Genomic DNA, 5,000 nt, shown 5'->3' on the forward strand with positions numbered 1-5,000 from the left:
GTGAGAGAGTACGTGCATGCGCGTGCATTCGCATGCGTTGGTACTTGCGTGCGTGCGCGTCTCACTGTGATGACATCATCATGACTCACCTTTCCTTTGCGGTTTCAGGTTACGGTGGACGGGCGGGGGCTGGGGCGCTGGGGGCGGGGCCACCGGCGCCTCCCCGCCAACAGGGGGTCGTCTCCGCGAAGGCGGAGTGAGCAGCGGGCCGAGGGGGGAGGGGCGGAAGCCCAGGTGAGCAGGGGGGGGGACCTGACGACCCAGTGACGCCAGGTCAGGCGGGGGAGGGGGGAGCGGCGTCATGGGAACGTAGGCGGGGTCGTGGACAGGCGGCGGGGTGGTTATGGTCGCCGGGAGAGGGGGAGGGGCTGACCTGTGTTTATAAAGCACGTTTATGTAAAGCAGTGTTTCCCAAACAATGACCAGTGGTGGAAAAAGTACTCACATTTTTTACTTAAGTAAAAGTATCAATACTCGACTGCAATGAAGAAGTACTCTGTTACAAGTAAAAGTCTGGAATTTTAAATGTACTTGAGTAAAAGTACAAAAGTATTGGTATCAAAATGTACTTTTAGTACCAAAAGTAGAAAGTACTCATTATGCAGAATGTCCCATTTCACAAGTTTTCACAAATCTTTGAAAATAGCCGATCTACAAGCTCACAATGCACCACATCGCGGCGCATTGTGAGCTTGTAGATCCGCTATTTTCAAATGGCCGAAATGTATATAGGGCTGAAGTGGGTAAAGTATGTTTTGTAATAATAATCAAAATCTACAAAGTAACTAGTAACTCAAGTTTTCAAATAATTGTATGGAGTAAAAGTACAATATTTACCTCTGTGATGTAGTGGAATAGAAGTAATGTACTGAAAATTGGAAATACTCCAGTAAAGTAAAAGTACCTCAAAATTTGAGTGCAGTAATTGAGTAAATGTACTTAGTTACTTTACACCACTGATAATTAGTTTGTCTCTCTCTGGGTGAAGATGTGTTAACCCATTAAGACCTGGAACTGTGTCATTTTTAGATTTGAGCTAAAAAGCATTATTTTACACTTTGGGCTATTCAAAAATAGCAGATCTACAAGCTCATAGCGCGGCACCGAGTGCCGCGCTACGAGCTTGTAGATCTGCTATTTTTGAAAAATCGTGAAAATGTGTGCAAATCTTTGAATATATATATTTTTAAAGCGAACATTTTAGACTCAAATCTTTGCTTCTGGGGGGTCCCTGGAACCAAATATTTTGAGATGAGGGTCCGCGGCCAAATACATATAATATTGGGGGTCCTTGACATGGAAAAGTTTGAGAACCACTGATATAGAAACATTCGTTTTTTAGAAAACTGTTGGGATTTAGTAGACATTTGTAGAATCGGCTTCAGGTCTTAATGGGTTAAAATATCCAGCAGCTGATACAGTATATGTTTGGAAGAACAGAGCTGACCTTCCTCACCTGGTGTTTGTCCTCAGAGGGGGTTCTGTGGTGGCAGCGCTCATGCGAACATAGTTCTCATCAGCGTCAGCATCAGCATCCTCACTGCAACTGCAGACACTGCCCAGCGGAAGCAGACCCTTATTCACCTGATACACACAGAGAGAGAGAGAGGCCCTTATTCACCTGATACACAGATAGAGAGAGAGAGAGAGACCCTTATTCACCTGACACACAGAGAGAGAGAGAGAGAGAGAGAGAGAGAGAGAGAGAGAGAGAGAGAGAGAGAGAGAGAGAGAGAGAGAGAGAGAGAGAGAGAGAGAGAGAGAGAGAGAGACAGACAGACAGACAGACAGACAATTATTCACCTGACACACACAGAGAGAGAGAGAGAGAGAGAGAGAGAGAGAGAGAGAGAGAGAGAGAGAGAGAGAGAGAGAGAGAGACAGACAGACAGACAATTATTCACCTGACACACACACAGAGAGAGAGAGAGAGAGAGAGAGCGAGAGAGAGAGAGAGAGAGAGAGAGAGAGAGAGAGAGAGAGAGAGAGAGACACACACACACACACACTTCTATTGTGTGTGTTCTAAATTCTATTGTATTGCATGCTGTTGTCTCTACTGTGTGTGTATGTAAGACCTGTATGTCTGTACTCTACTGTATGTGTACATGTAGTGTGTGTGTTTCTACTCTGTATATGTATGTAAGAGTTTGTGCTGCATGAACTTACAAAGTATTTGTTGAAGCCATCGCTGAATTCAAACAAGTTGCTTCTGTCTGACAGAGACTTGGGAATGGAGTAACACTCACCACCTAGTTACACATGGATGCACGCACGCACGCACGCACGCGCAGACACACGCACATACACACACACACGTACACACAGACACAGCAAAAGTTGTTAATATAGCATCACAATAATTTTAACAACTTTAACCATATTTTATACTTTAACTATTCAAAAATAGCAGATATACAAGCAGATATCTGCTATTTTACAAAAAAAATTAAAATGTGTGCAAATCTTCGAATATATAAATATATATATATTTAACTAAAATCTTCTCTTCTGGGGGTCCCTGGCACAACATATTTTTGAAATGGGGGTCCGCGGCCAAATAAATATAAATGTGGGGGCCCTTGACATGAAAATGTTTGAGAACCACTGCGTTAAAGTATGTGGGTCTGATTCCTTGCGAGCTCACCTGAACACATGGACGACGTGGAGACAGCTTTTTTTAAACTCTCCCCCCCTCCTGTCTCCTCCCTCTCTCTCTCTCCCCCTCCTCCCCCCCCTCCGGACCTCCTCTCTGGCTGCGAGCGGGGCGACACGTCCGAAGTCTCTCCCTTGGCCTTGGCTGTGGGTTTGGGCGGTCGCGGAGGGGGCGCTGGTGCCTGGCTCATGGGCTCTGTGTCCGAGCGGTGGACGGCGGGGGGCGCGCAGCCTGAACGGGGAACCTGGTCGCAGCTGCTGTTGGTGTGCGCGTTGGCGTACGTGTGCGTGTGTGCGTGCGTTGTGCACGTGCGCGTTCGGCGAGCGTGATGGCCACAGGTTCCGCCGAGAAGTCCAGGGGAAAGCTTACTGGGGTGAGGAGACAGAGGAAGGGAGGTGAGGACGGGAGGGTGAGGAGGTGAGACGCGCCTCCCCCAGCTTTGCCGCCGAGGTCGCATTTGGCGGAGTCAAGCAATTGGCTGCGGAGGTTCGTCGCCGTGGCGACGGTCCAGGGGGCGGTACCAGAGCAGCAGGAGGGAGGAGGGGCGCCGCCGTTGGAGGGAGGGGAGAGGGCGAGGAGGAGGAGGAGGAGGAGGAGTTGGTGTCGTTTGAGGAGACGAGAGGTCTGGAGAGAGAGAGAGAGAGAGAGAGAGAGAGATGTTTTAATACTGATATATTGCAAGTTGTATTATGTGTGTCCAGTGTGGTGGACAAAGTACTCTACCCCTGTACTTACGTTTAAGTAGCCTACAGATACTCCAAATATTACTCAACTACAAGTGATGGTTGCTCAGTCAACATTTTACTCCAGATAAAGTAGACTAGAGTAATAGCTTTTTTTAAATACTTAAAGGCATACTAGGTAACGTTTTCAACAAAACTAAAGTTAAATTGTATATCTTTTGTGAGTGGCAAAAGTTTCACAACACCCACTCCATGAATTTCACCCCCGGAAGCTTTTTATTTATATATTTTATATTGAACGTGGACTGGGGGGACTTTCCCGGGGAAATGACGTCATCTGGCCGGAAAACGGAGGTGGAAATGCACTGGTTTCCTGTTTGGCCAGGAACTACCGCAACGGTTTCCTGTTTGGCCAGGAACTATCGCGCTAAAAACAAAAAGGAACTACATTCTCACGCTGAAGAGAATGTAGGATTAGAAGATTGAAAAAGAACAGAAAAAGAAAGCACAGCTCATGGTAACTAATGCTCCACTGGCTAAGAGAAACGATCCGTAGATAGTATAAAACAATTAAAAGATCGCTTTTTGAAACGCTTCCGGCTTCCGGTGAAAACGAATGGAATTCTGGGTAATCGAGGATTACGGAAATTCTATGCAGTGACGGTAGTGACCAGCAGAGGTTGCTAAAAATCGTTAGTTGTGATTTTGCATTGTACAACTTTAAGTATTCAAAAGAACAAATTACAAAGTTCAATTTATTTAGAAATTCCGATTATTTTTCCAAAACATTTAAGACATAAAAAAAAAAATCAAAAGCAGTGAAAATAGCTGAACTATTACTCAAATAAATGAACTTCATTACTAGAGTCCCCCACTGTGTGTGTGTGTGTGTGTGTGTGTGTGTGTGTGTGTGCGTGCGTGCATGCGTGAGTGAGTATGTGCGTGTGTGTGTGTGTGTGTGTGTGTGTGTGTGTGTGTGTGTGTGTGTGTGTGTGTGTGTGTGTGTGTGTGTGTGTGTGTGTGTGTGTGTGTGTGTGTGTGTGCGCGCGTGTGTGTGCGTGCGTGTGTGTGTGCGTGTGTGTGTGTGTGTGTGTGCATGCAGGGTGTACCTGTGGCTCTGACATTGATCCAACCAGAGATAATCTTCTTCAATATTCCTGTTGACCTCCAGGTGGCGCACACACACCGGGTCATAAGGAGGTGGGACCGAGGCCATTACTGTTACTGTAGAGCTGGGGGCGTGGCCACTGGTGGTTGTTGTGATGACAGAAGAGGGGGTGGAGTCAGGGCGCCTTTCATTAACTGCAGAAAAGAACAATGTCCAGAAAATCCTTTAGCCAATGAGAAATCACTATGATGGCTGTTTGGGAAGTTTATTTGGCCAATCAGAGTCTAACTCAAGAAAGCGAAATTACCAGAATGAAAAGCTTCACGCTTTAATAAAACTTACAGATGCAATTCAATTAAAGGTGCTGTCTATCAGTGAAATGTTTGAGTTAAAACAAAACGTTTTTGTTAAAAGGTTGGTCTATATTCTGATAGTCATTGTTGCTATTGAGTGTTTACTTTGTTCAGCAACAGAGTTCTCCCTGTCGCTCCAGCTGTTTAATATGAAACAGAAAATACATTTTCAGTTGCGTCACCAATTGAATCCAATCAGG

General features: G+C 45.8%; 1 pseudogene across 1 annotated transcript in view; it reads right to left on the reverse strand.

The window, feature by feature from the left end:
• Nucleotides 1-5,000, reverse strand: part of LOC308101646 (GRB2-associated-binding protein 1-like) — an 18,742-nt pseudogene that overhangs the window by 4,427 nt on the left and 9,315 nt on the right. The window contains exons 4-8 of the transcript XR_013934993.1: nt 4,449-4,641; nt 2,648-3,280; nt 2,170-2,252; nt 1,457-1,584; nt 90-373 (exon numbers count right to left, since the gene is read on the reverse strand). The product of XR_013934993.1 is annotated as a GRB2-associated-binding protein 1-like (transcript). The remainder of the gene's footprint in view (nt 1-89; nt 374-1,456; nt 1,585-2,169; nt 2,253-2,647; nt 3,281-4,448; nt 4,642-5,000) is intronic.

The sequence above is a fragment of the Gymnoscopelus braueri genome (genome assembly GCF_963280865.1).
Source record: "Gymnoscopelus braueri genome assembly, chromosome: 15".
In the NCBI taxonomy this organism is placed as follows: Eukaryota; Metazoa; Chordata; class Actinopteri; order Myctophiformes; family Myctophidae; genus Gymnoscopelus; species Gymnoscopelus braueri.